The sequence below is a fragment of the Prionailurus viverrinus genome, chromosome B1 (assembly GCF_022837055.1).
Source record: "Prionailurus viverrinus isolate Anna chromosome B1, UM_Priviv_1.0, whole genome shotgun sequence".
Classification (NCBI taxonomy): Eukaryota; Metazoa; Chordata; class Mammalia; order Carnivora; family Felidae; genus Prionailurus; species Prionailurus viverrinus.
Genome location: NC_062564.1, coordinates 159,888,251 through 159,906,493, shown reverse-complemented (window position 1 = coordinate 159,906,493; position 18,243 = coordinate 159,888,251). Strand labels below are relative to the sequence as shown.

The 18,243-nt window shown below is 39.1% G+C and overlaps 1 pseudogene; it reads right to left on the bottom strand.

Moving 5' to 3' along the window:
- LOC125164888 (bifunctional methylenetetrahydrofolate dehydrogenase/cyclohydrolase, mitochondrial-like) overlaps nt 1–16,164 on the bottom strand; it is a 44,867-nt pseudogene extending 28,703 nt beyond the window's left edge.
- Nucleotides 16,165–18,243: the final 2,079 nt, after the last annotated feature.

Sequence of the window (18,243 nt, the reverse complement as noted above, 5' to 3'; positions counted from 1 at the left end):
CTTTCTATTTCTTGGAATAGCTTGAGAAGGATAGGTATTATCTCTGCTTTAAACGTCTGGTAGAACTCCCCTGGGAAGCCATCTGGTCCTGGACTCTTATTTGTTGGGAGATTTTTGATAACCGATTCAATTTCTTCACTGGTTATGGGTCTGTTCAAGCTTTCTATTTCCTCCTGATTGAGTTTTGGAAGCGTGTGGGTGTTCAGGAATTCGTCCATTTCTTCCAGGTTGTCCAATTTGTTGGCATATAAGTTTTCATAGTATTCCCTGATAATTGTTTGTATCTCTGAGGGATTGGTTGTAATAATTCCATTTTCATTCATGATTTTATCTATTTGGATCATCTCCCTTTTCTTTTTGAGAAGCCTGGCTAGAGGTTTGTCAATTTTGTTTATTTTTTCAAAAAACCAACTCTTGGTTTCGTTGATCTGCTCTACAGTTTTTTTAGATTCTATATTGTTTAGTTCTGCTCTGATCTTTATTATTTCTCTTCTTCTGCTGGGTTTAGGCTGCCTTTGCTGTTCTGCTTCTAGTTCCTTTAGGTGTGCTGTTAGATTTTGTATTTGGGATTTTTCTTGTTTCTTGAGATAGGCCTGGATTGCAATGTATTTTCCTCTCAGGACTGCCTTTGCTGCGTCCCAAAGCGTTTGGATTGTTGTATTTTCATTTTCGTTTGTTTCCATATATTTTTTAATTTCTTCTCTAATTGCCTGGTTGACCCACTCATTCGTTAGTAGGGTGTTCTTTAACCTCCATGCTTTTGGAGGTTTTCCAGACTTTTTCCTGTGGTTGATTTCAAGCTTCATGGCATTGTGGTCTGAAAGTAAGCATGGTATAATTTCAATTCTTGTAAACTTATGAAGGGCTGTTTTGTGACCCAGTATATGATCTATCTTGGAGAATGTTCCATGTGCACTCGAGAAGAAAGTATATTCTGTTGCTTTGGGATGCAGAGTTCTAAATATATCTGTCAAGTCCATCTGATCCAATGTCTCATTCAGGGCCCTTGTTTCTTTATTGACCGTGTGTCTAGTTGATCTATCCATTTCTGTAAGTGGTGTATTAAAGTCCCCTGCAATTACCACATTCTTATCAATAAGGTTGCTTATGTTTATGAGTAATTGTTTTATATATTTGGGGGCTCCGGTATTCGGTGCATAGACATTGATAATTGTTAGCTCTTCCTGATGGATAGACCCTGTAACTATTATATAATGTCCTTCTTCATCTCTTGTTACAGCCTTTAATTTAAAGTCTAGTTTGTCTGATATAAGTATGGCTACTCCAGCTTTCTTTTGGCTTCCAGTCGCATGATAAATAGTTCTCCATCCCCTCACTCTCAATCTAAAGGTGTCCTCAGGTCTAAAATGAGTCTCTTGTAGACAGCAAATAGATGGGTCTTGTTTTTTTATCCATTCTGATACCCTATGTCTTTTGGTTGGCGCATTTAATCCATTTACATTCAGTGTTATTATAGAAAGATACGGGTTTAGCGTCATTGTGATGTATGTATGTTTTATGCTTATAGTGATGTCTCTGGAACTTTGTCTCACAGGGTCCCCCTTAGGATCTCTTGTAGGGCTGGTTTAGTGGTGACAAATTCCTTCAGTTTTTGTTTGTTTGGGAAGACCTTTATCTCTCCTTCTATTCTAAATGACAGACTTGCTGGATAAAGGATTCTTGGCTGCATATTTTTTCTGTCTAGCACCCTGAAAATCTCTTGCCAATTCTTTCTGGCCTGCCAAGTTTCAAAAGAGAGATCAGTCACGAGTCTTATAGGTCTCCCTTTATATGTGAGGGCACGTTTACCCCTTGCTGCTTTCAGAATTTTCTCTTTATCCTTGTATTTTGCCAGTTTCACTATGATATGTCGTGCAGAAGATCGATTCAAGTTACGTCTGAAGGGAGTTCTCTGTGCCTCTTGGATTTCAATGCCTTTTTCCTTCCCCAGTTCAGGGAAGTTCTCAGCTATGATTTCTTCAAGTACCCCTTCAGCACCTTTCCCTCTCTCTTCCTCCTCTGGGATACCAATTATGCGTATATTATTTCTTTTTAGTGTATCACTTAATTCTCTAATTTTCCCCTCATACTCCTGGATTTTTTTATCTCTCTTTTTCTCAGCTTCCTCTTTTTCCATAACTTTATCTTCTAGTTCACCTATTCTCTCCTCTGCCTCTTCAAGCCGAGCTGTGGTGGTTTCCATTTTGTTATGCATTTCGTTTAAAGCGTTTTTCAGCTCCTCGTGACTGTTCCTTAGTCCCTTGATCTCTGTAGCAAGAGATTCTCTGCTGTCCTGTATACTGTTTTCAAGCCCAGCGATCAATTTTATGACTATTATTCTAAATTCACTTTCTGTTATATTATTTAAATCCTTTTTGATCAGCTCATTAGCTGTTGTTATTTCCTGGAGATTCTTCTGAGGGGAGTTCTTCCGCTTGGTCATTTTGGATAGTCCCTGGCATGGTGAGGACCTGCAGGGCACTTCCCCTGTGCTGTGGTGTATACCTGGAGTTGGTGGGCGGGGCCGCAGTCAGACCTGATGTCTGCCCCCAGCCCACCGCTGGGGCCACAGTCCGACTGGTGTGTGCCTTCTCTTCCCCTCTCCTAGGGGCGGGATTCACTGTGGGGTGGTGTGGCTCGTCTGGGCTACTTGCACCCTGCCAGGCTTGTGATGCTGGGGATCTGGCGTATTAGCTGGGGTGGGTAGGCAAGGTGCTCGGGGGCAGGAGGGGCAGGCTTAGATCGCTTCTCCTTAGGTGATCCCCTTCAGGAGGGACCCTGTGGCAGCGGGAGGGAGTCAGATCCGCTGCCGGAGGTTTGGCTCCGCAGAAGCGCAGAGTTGGGTGTTTGCGCGGAGCGAGCAAGTTCCCTGGCAGGAACCGGTTCCCTTTGGGATTTCGGCTGGGGGATGGGCGGGGGAAATGGCGCTGGCGAGCGCCTTTGTTCCCCACCAAACTGAGCTCTGTTGTCAGGGGGCTCAGCAGCTCTCCCTCCCTTTGTCCTCCAGCCTTCCCGCTTTCCGAGCAGAGCTGTTAATTTCTGACTTCCCAGACGCTAAGTCGCGCTTGCTGTCGGAACACAGTCCGCCCGGCCCCTCCGCTTTTGCAAGCCCGACTCGGGGGCTCTGCTTGGCCGGCGAGCCGCCCCTCCGCCCCGGCTCCCTCCCGCCAGTCCGTGGAGCGCGCACCGCCTCGCCGCCCTTCCTACCCTCTTCCGTGGGCCTCTCGTCTGCGTTTGGCTCCGGCGACTCTGTTCTGCTAATCCTCTGGCGGTTTTCTGGGTTATTTAGGCAGGTGTAGATGGAATCTAAGTGATCAGCAGGACGTGCGGTGAGCCTAGCGTCCTCCTAAGCCGCCATCTTGCCGCAACTCCCCGGTTTTAGCTATTTCAATATTACATTCTAAAAGCAGAGTAAAGATAAAAATATTATATTTGCCTTTATTGTCACCTTTAAAATTGTTAGATTTTAGGAGATAAAGACCTTGACTTTTTGGCTTTCATAGATAAAAGCACCTGGCATAATCTATGTTCGTGATAAACATTGCCCTAGTTTACTTGTTCCCACACTACACAGTCAATATAAGAACATGTCATTCATAGCCTCCTTCCTGATTTGCTTGCCTTGATCCATTTCTTGAGGTGTACTTATCTTCTCTTTTGACATCATTATTTTCTACTTGACTCAAGGCTCTTGCTTAACTGTTCTTTTCCTCTTCTTGACTATGATTTCTATTCTACTTCTTGTGATGCTATTTTAACCTACCACCCTTCTCATAAAACCCTTAATGAGAAGAGCTCTTGCTAGGTTTACCCAACCCCTGTGAGCAGTCAGGGCAGCATTCAGTAAATATTTATGGTTAATAAACTGCACAACACAGCCCAAGCAGTAATATTCTAGGCTTACGGTGAAAGGGAGTTAACTACAAACTGATTGTATGACCTAATACAGGCTCTTCAAACTTGGTGTTTCTCAAACTTTGTTATTTGCTGCCTACTGTCTTCTACAACCATTAATTTTCCTTAGGGGTAAGTAATTTGAAAACATTTTTATATTAAAATAAACAAGGATATAGAATTGAATATCAAACAAAATTTACATGGTTTTAAGAAGAAAGCACACTCTAAAGAAGTGTCTTCATTTTTCTGGGTGTTGGGCCTAAGTGGTGAGACATAAGTTGCTGTTCTTTGTTGTTAAAGATACCTCTGTGGAAACACTTGATAAAACCAGTACAGTACTGTATACTTCCTTTGTCAGTGTCAGATGGGTTCATGTTCACAACAGTCAGAACTTAGTAATAGCTACCATTTCTTATATGCCCAAAACTCTGATGTACACTTCGCGATAACATATAATTTCATATTCATAGCAAGTCTATTTTACAGTAGAGGAAACTGAATCTTAAAACTGAATTTTAAAATAACTTGAACGAGGTCTCATAACTATTTTGTGTTGTGACTTGGAGTCAGATGCAAGTCCATAAAGCTCAACTATAATGCACAGCCTATGAGGAATAATTTAGAATAACCTCATTCAAGATACAAAACTTATGGACAGTTGAAAAGTCAGGAAGGGTCAGCTTGAGGTTTTATAGGAACTTCAGGGTTAAAGGGAGCAGGGAGAGAAAGAGAACAGTATGTGTGTATGTATGTTTATGTATGTTTGTATATGTATATGTATATAAACCTATATATAAACACAAACACACACATATATGTATGTATATAGGAATTATAAACTTGAATTACTTGAATTGTAAACTATCCCCATATCTCAAAATTGAAGTGGTTATCATTGTACCTTCTGCCAATTGAGTTTTAAAACTAGCTAGCTTTTGTTCCAGGAAAGGATGCCATGGGATTTGCTTTGTGTAAGTCATGTTCTATTCAAGCCTCAAGCATGCATTGGTGAATATAATGAATACCAACATTTTGATGGACAATTTTTCCTGAACATTGTCTCCTAGGATTACAGTTCTTCAACTAAAATCATTGGAGAAGGTCAAATAGCCTGCTTTATTGTACATTATTTACAATAGAAAATTTATTAAATTTCTTTCCTAAAATCTCTTTGATAGAGCTATTTACCATCATCATGTTTTCCTTTGCTTTTTCTCCTTTGCAAAGGTTGACTTGGCAAGAACTTTATTTCACTTTGCTATCTTATGGACCGTCTGGTGCATGTTTTCATTTATTTTAGCTAGTGAACCATTTTCTCTATTTGGCTTAAAATGATCCACTATACTGTGTGATAGACAGCAAGAAGATGGGCCAACATATTTTCTCTTGATGCATTTGATCTTCATTGATCTACATATGCAAAGCTGAATGAAAACTTGTAAACATAAATGCTCATTTGAGCTTCTAATGTTAATATTGATTCTATTTGTGAGTGCTCGGGCAGAGAGTCAGACTATTTCTCAGAGTGTTCCATAGAATACATATTAGTATCCCAAGATGCTTGTGCAAAGGGCTTCAGTGGTCAAATGAGTTGTGGAAATGCTCTATAAATATATCTTGTCTTAAAGATTCACATCATAATTAGTATATGAATGTCTCTGAATCATCTTGTAATTAAAAAGGTAACTAACTTTGTTTAACCCAGGGTCTTCTGAACTTATTTGTTCAGGTTGGAAGTATTGGGTCTCAGCTTTCTGTGGCACTATGGTCTCTTGAAACATACTTTGGGAAATACCAATACCCACTGGCTTTTAAGTCCAATTAAAACTAGGTTAGAATTTAGCTCTATTATTTAGGTAGCACATTTGTCCTTCATAAACCAAAGATTCCTTTTATGGGGGAATATATTTACTTCACAGTATTGTTGTTGTTAAATTAAATAAGTTAACACATGTAAATAATATGATACCTGACATAAATTTTAGTTCACTTACTTCTTAATGTTCGTTTGCCTTCATTTTCTTCAAGTAGCTCTTAAAATTTCACTTCCTTTATGAATTCTGAATCTAGAACGATTCTCTAGACCTAAACTCATCTGAAGTAAATGTGCATTTCTCTTGACTATATTTTCAAATATCAAACACAAAATGCATTCCCCTTTCAATGATTACTCTGATTAAAAACAAAGATAATAAATAGCCTCCTGCCCCCCTTTTTAAATTTTATTTATTTATTTTGAGAGTGAGCAAAAACATGGGCACCAGAGCACATGTGTGGGATAGGGGCAGAGAGAGAGAATTCCAGGCAGTCCCCTCACTGTTAGCCTGACAAGGGCTCACATTCAGGAACCCTGGAGGTCATGACCTGAGCTGAAATCAAGAGTCTGATGCTCAATTGTTCAACCTACTGAGCAACCCAGGTGCCCTGTATGGTCACCTTTTATTGCAAATGTGAAAATAATATGGTTCCAGGGAAGGGAGTGTGGTGTATAATCTCTGGGTATTGCACCTGACATTAGGTCCCTCAACTGGCCAAATGCTAGAATTATCAGAGAGAACTTTAAAAGAAAGTTCTTTTAAAGCTGGTGAGTCAGCATAGAAGTAGCAGATAATCCTGGCACTTTTGTCTGAATAGGGTACTATCATTAAAAAAATTTAAAAACTCTAGCTATAGCCTGATAGGCTCTGAGGTACCAGTTTGGCCTTTGGACAACGACTGTGATTGCCATTTACCCTGAATATCTTAACCTGCTGAATTTGTTGGCCCTAAAAACAGTCAGGCTATATACATGAAACTGGAAGGACTATACTTTCATTTGCAAAACTGCTTGTAGTTCTGGCTGTTTGCCTCCAAGGGAAAAAAATTCCAAATAAACAAATATACCTTGTATATGATGCTGTTTAAGAAAGAATTCTAGGTGGCCTGAGGAGCAAGCATTGGCTCATTATACCTCTGTGATGCTGAAAGGGAAAACAGGTACTGGAAGGAAGACACTTAATGCCAATGGGTCAGGACACAACTAGAATTCTGAGGATAATGCATTGAGGTGCCCATCAGTTCATACGGAAACAGACTCAGATGTGCCAAACAGACTCACCTCACATTGGTTGCCTCCACTGTTTTCTACCTCTCTCTTTTTATCTCTAGATCTTGACTCCTTCTTGGAAGAAGATCTCAGTTTAAGATAATCCTGGGAAGGCAGGGGTAAATCTCATCTAGCAGATTTAAGTTTTTCGGTGTTAATCAGAATGGAGTATGTATGAGACAAATCAACTTTGCTCTTATGAAATTGCACTCTTTTTCATAGCACAACCTTAGAGTGTTACTGTGCCAAAATACCCATTATCTCTCACTGAGGAGTAAAGAAAGTGGTAAAAAGTTTGAGAAGGGAAGAAATCTTATCTTTTCATTCTTGTATCCCTATGAATCCCCTTAATGTTTATCCTTATTGCCTGAGCATTGATCAACTCATTTAGGCACAAGTCCTCTTTAATGGAGAGAAAATATCAGGGATTATGAGGAGTTTATGGTGATGTGTGGTAGCTGAGATATAATTTAACTGACAGTGTTGGCTTTGGATTCAGGTAGATCTTGCTTCAAGTATAGGCTCTACCACTTACTGGCTATGTCACCTTGATCTTTGAGATGTAGTTTTCTCTAACTATGTACAGATAGAGTAAAGCACTATAATGGACATTATACTTGCTTTTCCAGCATTCTGCTCCCTGGGAGTAGGCTTGACATCATCCCCAGCTCTGTGCATGGACTCCATTTGACATAAGGCAGTAGTGTCCCTCGCCACGAAGATTGGTTCAGGGATGAACAATGATGTGAGTCTACGTTGATCAGTGCATGACATTACACTGGCCTCTGTGATTGGCTAAGGTTGGTCTTATCAGAGTGACGTGCAACTCATTTGCATAAGATACATACTGTCCTTGCTTTGTTTAGGGAGGTATATAGGTGAAGAGTCTCAGATTCTGCAGCAACTTTTTTACTGCTGTGGAAGATAAAGCTAGTATACAGTAGTAGAAAGTGAAGGGCAGAAAAGAGAGACTGAGCTTGATCATATATTTCTAAAGCTTGTCCTACCTCTGGAATTTCTAGTTACCTGGGTAAATAGATTCCCTTTTGTTTAATCCAATTTGAGTTGTACTTTTATTACTTGCAAAATAAGGAATCTTAATTCATAAGTGTATTATAAATATATTGTATCTGACATATCTGTCAGATCATGACAATTGATGTGGAGAAAATAGAGAAAGAGGGAGAAAAAGTATTGCAATGAGGGTGCTGAATAACTACAACTGAAGTTAGGATGGGCTGATTGAGAAAGTAGCTTTTAAACAGAGACCTGAAGGAGGCAAGTGAGCAAGATATAAGGTCATCTGGGGGAAGAATGTTCTTGGTAGATGTAAAAGCAGATGCAAAGGCCCTGAGGCAGGGTTCTGCCTGGCATGTTCTATGAACAGGAAGGAGGTCAACATGAGTCGACTATGGGAAACAGAGGGAGAGTAGGTGATAAAGTCAGAAAAGTAATGTGAAGTAGGTATATTGTGAAAGGGCCAGTAAGCCATTCATCGTAGGGATTTTTGGCTTTATTCTAAGTTAGAAGGGAGGCCATTGAAGTGTTATGAGTAGAGAAGTGACATGGCCTGACTTACATTTTTAAAGCATCACGTGGGTACTGTTTTGAGTATAGATTTTTTTTAATTTTTTTAACCTTTATTGATTTTTGAGACAGAGAGAGAGAGCATGAACGGGGGAGGTTCAGAGAGAGATGGAGACACAGAATCTGAAACAGGCTCCAGGCTCTGAGCTGTCAGCACAGAGCCCGACGTGGGGCTCGAACTCACGGACTGTGAGATCGTGACCTGAGCCAAAGTCAGGCGCTCAACTGACTGAGCCACCCAGGCGCCCCTTGAGTATAGATTGGGTGGGGTGCATGCTAGTAGCATGTGGAGGAATGATGTGGAGGAACTGACAAAGATGTCACAGATGACACTAAAGATACCTTTTGTACAGTTAATGGTTAATGGATAATTCATAAAGACCTGGCACAAAATAGGCTGTTGAGTGGTAGTTATAGAATAATAATAAATATTTACTAGCATTATCAAAGACTTTGGCAATACTGTAGATAGCAACAAATATCTTTGGTAATAAATAGCATTAGCAAAATATAATTCCTTTTCATATATTTTGTTATTTAAGCCATAGAAAACCCTGAGACAGGTAAGTTTATTACCGCTTTGCAGACGGAAAAACCAGGGATGTGATAGGCAAATTGGTTTTGTTAATGGTTCCATGGAAATGGTTATCTCATTTCAAATCTGGATCTTGTGACTCCAAATACAATTCTGCTTTCACTATAACATTTTGCTGTCTTCCTGTTCAAAGGTGACATTTTTCTGAGTTCATTTCTAGGGAGAGTGGTAGAATTGAGAGCACTCCATATTTTTTCCTAATTTTTCTTACTGTAACATAACTTTATACGTAAACCAAATAACGGTTTTCACCCATAGTTTTGTAGAGAAATCATCATAATGAATAACTGGATTAATTAACACTTACTAAGTGCCAGGCATTAGTATTATTTGCATTATTACATGAAGTACATCAATTTAGTTTCCCAGAAACTGAAGTGGTGTATCAATCATGGTTCCAAACAGGAGACAGAAATCACCCCAGTAATTTAATATAAAAAATATTAAACTGGCAAAAGGTGATAAACTCCTCAGAGGGGTAAAAGAGGCATTTAAAAATAGAGGGCAGATGGGGAGCTTGGCAAGATCGCAGGGTAGGGGAGCCCTGAGCTCACCCCATTCTACGTTTACAACTAGATATCATCCACATCCAAGTCAATAAGCCTGAGAGCTAGTGATCAGAGACCTCAGAGACCATTAGAACAAACTCCATAACTAAATACAGAGAAGAAGCTGCATCTGAAAGGGGCAGAAAGGTGGAGGGAGCCTGCCTATAGGAGGGAGGGAGTTATGTGCATGGAGAGAGCAGAGAAACAGGCCCTTGTACCAAGAAGCTCCCACAGGGAAGACTAATCCCCATAATGTCTGGCTTTAAAAACCAGAAGGGCTGAATTTCATGAGTTTAAAACCAGTGGGACTCAGCCTGGAGTCAGCTGACTCAGCACAGGGCTAGCCCAGAGGGTGGAAGGTGAGCTGGGTTGCTGCTTTTAAAGAGGCAGGGGCCTGTGTGGAAAGGCAATATAAAAACAAAAGTTTACACAACACTGGGGGCAAACAGAAGACATATCTGTTCATACTGATTTCTGAGTGTGTTGGGGAACTTCTCTAAAAATGAAGGTGCCATTTTCCATCCCCTGCCCCCTCCAGCATAATCACAGGGCCATCTGTGGCAGGTAGGGTGGCACAGACACTTACTGCCTCACCAGCTAGTGGTGTGCTATTCCCACTTCTCCTGAGGACTCGCTCACTCCAAGCCTGCTAGTGTAGGCCCTGGGCACAAGGCACATTTTGTTAAAGCTGTGCGTGTGCCCTGCCCATGCCCTGTCCAGCCCCTGAGTGCACAGTTGCTGCCCCACACTGCATACAGCGCCCAGCTACTAGGCCATGCCCAGCCTCGTGCCCCCAGCCATCCCTGCACAATAGGCCTGGCCACACCCAGCCATCACTGTTTGCCACATTCAACCTTGTGCCCCCAGGCACCCTGGTACATAGCCCCCCAGCCTCTGCAGTGCTTCTGGGCATCTGGCAAAGGACTAGCAGCTCAGCGGCTCAGCGCAAATTTGGCTAATACTGCTTACCTACTCCCAAGTTCCCTGGTGGGCATGTGCTGTTGGAACTGGCCTGTCTGTGGGTCCCAGTAACACCACAGAGGGCAGGCACAGCCCACAGCAGGCTAAGAGTCAGTGCATATGACTGCGGGGAAAGTGAAAGTGATTCAGACACAACAGCAGGGCATAAGCAACACACATAGGATACTCTCCTGAAGTGCCAGGTTCCTGGGAACAGGGGACACTGCACTCCAGGGCACTCTAGGACCTCTATTGCATAAAGTAACTACTTTCAAAAGCAGAAGATATAGCTGACCTGCTGAAAGATGTAGGTAGGTGAAGTTATCCTTAGGAAATGCCTGTAGAAGTTTGCTGGGATTTCAACAGGTCAGAGCTGATTTGCAGGAGGTAGCTCCTGAGGTACAGGTACAACTTGTGGAGAGTGAGCACCACTGGGGCCTCCCAAACACTACTGGCAGCTATAACCTAGGTGGGAGAAGTCCAGACTGGAATCCGGTATGGAAGCTCCTTTCTCTTGCGGTGTCCCTCTAGCGCCCTCCACTGAGAAGCCTTACGTTGTGTCAGCTTGGCAATGGAGAAGTGTTGTCCAATTCCAGTGTCACAGAGCATGACAAAGAAGCGTGGATTTGGAGCAAGAACATGATAACTGGCACAGGAAAGTACTGTTATTATTCTCTTGTCACAGATGAAAAAACTATATTTCAGAAAGTTGGAGTCTCCAGGTTGAAAAGTTATTCGTAATTCCAGGTTCCAAAGCTGTACCACTTTGCTCTATCGCACTGCTTAAATAGTACATCCATGAACTTAACTGCCTTAATAGGTGCTAACTATGAACAACCTTGGGTAGAGGGGGCTCAGGCAATAAGAAACAAATCAGGTATTGGGAGGGAAGTGCATTGTTAAAGCAGACTCACAGAGGGAATGTCTAACAAGAAATAAACCACAAGAAATGGACTACAAGAACTAAAATATATACTTTTATTTTACCTAAGGATGAGGGAAGCTTCTTTTTGTAGAATATAGAACTATATCTAGCTAATGTATGAAAAGGGACAGCATAGAATTTAAAATGTCATCAGTTTACAACCCCTCATGATATATGAGTATCTGTTAATATCAAAAAGAAAAAACGCAAACATTTGTGCTTCTTGATGGAAGCATACATCAGTTTTGATGTATTATGTGGAAAATCTGTAAGGGACTGTAGATGAAGTCCCTAGATCTAACTTCTTATTTATAGAAAATACAGGGACTGAGGAAAATGTTAAAGATAACTGCAAGCAACCAACTCTTGGTCTCGGCTCAGGTCATGATCTCACGGTTCGTGGGTTTGAGCCCCGCGCCCAGCTCTGTGTTGCCAGTGTGGATCCTGCTTGGGATTCTCTCTCTTTCCCCTCTCTCTACCCCTACCCTGCTTGCTCTCTCTCTCAAAATAAATAAATAAACTTAAAAAGTTAAGAGATGGAGGAAGAACCTATAAATTAGAAGCTTCAGAGACATGTAAACCAACTGTAACACATAGACCTTACATGGATTGTTAATTGAAGAACAGTAAAAGCAGAAACTGTAAAAATAAAACTATAAGAATTGAGAACATTTGATACAATTGTAGAATAATTATTAATGTTTTAAATGGGACAGTGGTATTTGTTTGAGTTATACTTAAAAAGAGTTTCTGTAGAGATATATAATGAAATGTATGTGATAAATAACATCTGTAATTTGCTTCAAAATAATTTGTGTGTAAAGGGGTGATAGGTGAAGGTATAGAGGAAAACAAATTAGTTATTATTTGGTAATTGTTGAAACAGGATGATGGGATTCATTTTTATGTTCATTTTATATCTGTACATTTGAAAATAACATAAAAATAATGATAAAATGATAATGAAAAAGTTTTTCTTTCGTCAAAGCAATTTGACTTTTTAATGGGATCACATAACTTGCAAGTTGCTTGCTATCTAGTGGTAAGGCTGAGAGAGAAAATAATAGCATTTCCTACTCTATTAGAGCCATAAGAACCCTGTTTTTGTAAAAGTGAATCATCTAGGAGGATTAATATTTTTGTTATAAAGCACTTAATGTAAAGTCTATCTTTATGTATTTGAGTTATTTTATTTAATTAAAAAATCAAAGAAGGGAAACCCTCTTCTTCAAGATGGAGTGTTTGACAAGAATTTTTTAATAGAAGTGAAATAAGAGGTTGTTCTCCTTTCACTTCAAAGTGTCCCTGATTCTTAGTCCTGACTAATCTTAGCAAAGCTGATAGAACAGAGTGTGTAACAAGATTTCATCACAGCGTCCAGCAGTGTTTTTTTACTGTAGGTGACTTGAAACAGAGGAGAAAAATGTAAATTTTATTAATTAAGATGTTTCAAGCAAAAAATCTCTTAAGGTATTCTTAGTCTACCAGAGTCCTCTATTTTGCTTCTCAGTAGACATTTCTGAAAACAGGTCAGCAAGAAGCAATCACAACATCAGGAGACTTCCTTCCATTGAACTCCAGTGCTATTAAAAACTATAGATGTTATATTTTTTGACTCCTCCGAGGGCACTTGCTGGGCCTAGCATGGTTTCTGATACTCATGTGGTGTTGGTTGAATTGAATTATGTTATGAATTATGCATCAGTGTCATGAGAAGACCTGGCTTCCAGTCTGTGACCTACCATTAAGTTGTTATGGGATCTGGCATGAATTACGTCACCTGTGTGGACCCCAGTGTCTTCATCTGCAAAATTATGACAATGCAGTACAAAATCACTACAAGCCTTTCTAAATCTGACATTCGATGGATAAAAAGGATCAAACTTACAACTTCTGCTTCATGTGGTAAGATAATATTTGAGATACTAAATTATGTTTTCTCCATATTGTTTCCCACCCCCCAAAGATTTCCTCTTCAAGCCTGTGTCCAGGAGAAGTTTGCATCAGGGCTAAGATCCTACGAGGAAGAGGAGCTTTTGTGGATAAAGACTGCCCAAAAATCAGATGTCCCCTCCCACACTCCCCAATGCCTTGAGCCTACCTAAATTTGGTAGAATGTTCAGGCTACTCCCTGGAAATGGAGAGGAGGGAAAACTCCCAGAAGTGACTATAATTTTCTTTCAGCCACCAGACAGAAATGGAATCAAATATTAATAGAAGAAAAGGTTACAGCTTGAATAGTGTGTCCACTGCATATATTTCTCGAAACATCCAGTATAACTATTTTTTTTCTTGCATCAGCTATTGTTTTGGTGTCCTATTAAGAGTCTTAAATGGCAATAATAAAAGAGATTTGGCATTTCTGTCATATAAAGGGCCATAGACTGAGTTGTACCCCTCCAAAATCCATATGTTGATTAGACCCATGTAATCCCCAATATTTGGAGATAGGGCCTGTAAGCAGGTGATAAAAGTTAAATGAGAACTTAGGGAAGGGTCCTCATCTGAAAGGGCTGGTGTTTGTATAAGAGAAGAGACACTAGAGCTTTTTCTGTCTCTCTCTGCCATGTGAGAACACAGCAAGAAGGTGGCCTTCTGCAAACCAGGAAGAGAGACCTCACCAGAAACTGATTATGCTGGCACCTGATCTCTAGATCAGTTTCCATAACTGTAACAAAATAAATTTCTGTTTTTTTAAGCCACTCAGTCTATGGTGTTTTATTATGGCTGCTTTAGCAGACTAATACATAAAGTGTCAGGAAAATCAGTGCAGACTGATCTGTAGTGAACTTTGTTGACAGAATGTCTTTGGAGGTGAGCTACAGGATTAGAAGTTTTACTACCAATTATTTGAAATAATTCAGGATAAAACCCCAGCTATGTTTAACATTCCCAAAATGAAATCAGAGTAGCAAGCTGTTGGGAGTGGCAATAATTACATCTAATGGACTGTAAGTAAAATTGTGCGCTCAGTGCCTTTGATTTTGTTATAAACTCCTTCCTCTTATTTAGAACCTACGAATTTTAATAAGGGGTAAGATCAGTTATATAGTATGTGCTGACAAGGGGGTAAAACTGAAGAAAAGTGGACTAAGTGGGGCTTGAATAGCTATTTTGTGGGGAGTTCTGCCTACCTGGGTACAAACAAAAGAACACCTTTTTGAAATCCTCCAGAGCATAGACATTTCTTCGTTTAAATTTCTCCATTTAATTCTTCCCAGCAGTCCACAAACTATCTTACCACAAGCTGAAATCAAGAAAAATGTGCTATAACTTTAAAGCATGAGTTTCTCCTCTATTTATGATCACCTCCATTACTTGCCAAATGGAAAAGAATGGTTTGGACAGGCTAGACACAGAATTTTGAAAAATCACTTATATTTTGCCTGAATTACTAGAATAGTTGTTTGCTGTTGTTATTTTTGGTAGCACATATATCTCCTTAATCCAGCATGTTTAGATTATATTAAAATACTGTCTTCCCATGAACATACCCAGGGACAGGGGAAAGAGATCAGCTTCAGAAGCCACTGGCCAATAATAGAAGTTGGTCTGTTATTAAAATTCAGCCTAGGAGAATCCACAGTAAGTATAATCTGTATGTAGAAAATTGGTTGTATATAAAGCTTGTGACTGCTGGAGATCTGATTTTTTTCCATTTTATCTTTATCCACAAAGTAATGATTAAGCCTCATCTTGGCTATGTATTCCTTTTGGGTTACCTGTGAGATGGTCATCATGTCCCCTCTGATTCTGGTTATCAGGAAATCACAGTGAGTCACAGGGTCTTCTCAAGTTTTGTTCATTGGACCTTTGTACCCGACCCTACTGTGTAATACCAAAGCTCAGTGTGTGTCAATATTGAAATGGAAACCTCTGAAAAGAGCTCCACTTCCTTACACCACTCTCAGGGATGATTTTCATGGCCCCAGCTCTTTGTGTGACCTCTGTTCCTTGGTATTTTAAAGAAAGATTGTATGGCACGGTGTTGGCTATGATGAAGGTTACTAAAAATGACAAATAACTGACCCTTTAATAAGATTTAAAACAGGTGTATTGAGCTGTGAGGTTGTCAGTGGTAATGATATTTTATTCTCATTTTCTCACATCTCTTTTAATTTACAACAGATTGCAAAAAAAATGTTTTTAAGGGCTACCAAAAATATGATTCATGGCTTCTGCTTATGGATATCTTAAGCTCATTAGAAAATTATGAAGATGCATAATGCCCAGGTAAACTAAAGACCCATAAAACATTTTGCTTAAGGTAAAATTGATTTCAAATGTGCTGGGGAGTGAAAATTAGTTAGCCTTACATTAATTCCCTTTAGCTTGGAGACTACATTGTATGGGGCAAGGTAGTTCTTTAAATTAAAGATGGCATAATTAAAAGTGCAATAAATTGAAAGAATTACTTTATTTGATATAATTTCTATGCAGTCTGGTCTCACTGTCTGATTCTGTTATGGCCCTGCCAATGAGTGGTGACGACTAGGTACTGATTTTCAACTGTATTATTCTTCACTGTAATCACCCTTTATTATAACACTTACCTGCAAGGGTACATCGATCAGAAAATGCCCATTAATTACACTGCTAATGGTCAGCAAGTGAGAGGATTATGCTAGAATGAATAGGGAACGAGCTGTAAGTACCTTTGGGATAGTCACTGTAACTACAGCAGTGATACCATGGGCAATGCTGAATTGGTAGGCAAAACTGTCTGCCTGGAGCCTGCGAGTAACAGGTATTATTGACCTTTCATTTACTTGGAAAACTGTAGGAGCCTGAAGCCTAATATTAACCAGTGGTACTCAGACCTTCTCTGGCATGGCAAGGTATGAGCACTGTAGTTCCCTGATAATGCACAGAGAGGAAGATGTTTTCTAAATGACATGATTTGATTCTGCTTCAGGTTTTTGAATGTTACTGTGCTGTTCTGAAGAAAGATGAAATTTTAAACACGAGTCACAAGCTGTTTATACTTGAATACCAAATACTGCAAAGAATAATGATTTTTAGATAAGTTATTTCCAAATATCTAACAGGTTAATGGGAGCATTTATATAATATATTTATATATTGATTTTTCTTTTAATAATTGTCATATCCTTTAGAATTATTATAATGTTCACTAACATGCAGATATGTCATAGAGTCTTAATCTAGCAGTATCTAACTTTGACCCCATTGGTATTGGAATTACACTTCTATTTCTTAAAGATTTAGTTTATGCTTAGAAAAATCACACTTGTCAAATTTTGTCTTATTCTTGTGGCATGGGGTATATAGTTGGCATAGTTTTTGAATGTCATTGAGCTTGAAAAATAGAAAGAAGGGAAATGAGATGATTTTGAATTGACTTTAATAGAAAATTGGGGAGTAAAGTATAACATAATTAGAGAAAGAAGAAAATGGATAATTATAGGCCACTCACTGGAGAAATTAGGGTATAAGTTGATCTTAGTGTTTGAAATAAGAATGGGAAAAAGCAGGCAGGAGAGCTGGAAACAGTCTTGAAAAGAAGCAGAATGACAGAATGACTTTTCTTCTTTATCCAACTTCATTGCTAATGCATGAGTTAGAACGTTTTGGGCTATTTTTTTTTTTAAATAATTTATTGTCAAGTTAGCTAACATACAGTGTATACAGAGTAGTCTTGGCTTCAGGAGTAGATTGCCATGATTCATCGCTTACATACAACACCCAGTGCTCATCCCAAGTGCCTTCCTCAATGCCTGTCACCCATTTTCCCCACCCCCTCACTCCCTACATCAGCCCTCAGTTTGTTCTCTGTATTTAAGAGTCTCTTATGGTTTGCCTCCCTCTCTGTTTTGGGCTATTCTTGAGGTGAGTCAGAAGCAGCACTCGTCAGGAGGAAGCAGAATCACAAAATAAATAAATGAAGAAACAAGTAACTAAAATGCTGAACTTAAATATCACTGCTCTTCACTAGTCTCTTGACTGAAATGCAAAAAAAAAAAAAAAAAAAAAAAACAAACCCTAAAAATAATCATCTGCCAGTTAGGTTTTTTTTTAAATGAAGCACTCAGTTTTTTAAGTTCTCCCTTTGCCAAACAACTTTGATTTTATTTTCTGTCTCAGATTGTGTGAATGTACTGCTTGCTTTTGGCATTGAGGAGAAGCTTTTGTCTCCTGTAGATGCCAAATATAGGGCAAATTAATATTCAGCATACCTATTACTCAGGAATTAAAATACTATTACATTTCTTCAGAATGATTTCTTTTATTACAAAGATACATTTAATTAGGCATTTAAAAATGAAGTGTTCCTTGAAATTTGGATGTAATTTTATTATTTCCATAATTCTCTTGCCAAATTAATTAGATATTGTGAGCCAAATGTATAATTTAAAATCAGCAGATTAATGCAAATGATATTTTATATGTAAAATTAAATAGAAGAGTTTTAGAGATTTCTTAATTTAATCTGAAAGGCAATTGTGAAATAGTTCTCTATATCAAAATTAAAGATGTTATTTAAAATTAATTCTAAAGCTAAAGGACAAACATTACTTCAGATTAAATACTAAAGGACAAAGATTAATGGTGAAAAATCTTTAATTAGTAGGAAGGAATTGAGTGGAAAATTATTAACTTGTCCCTTCATAAATCTTTAATACTA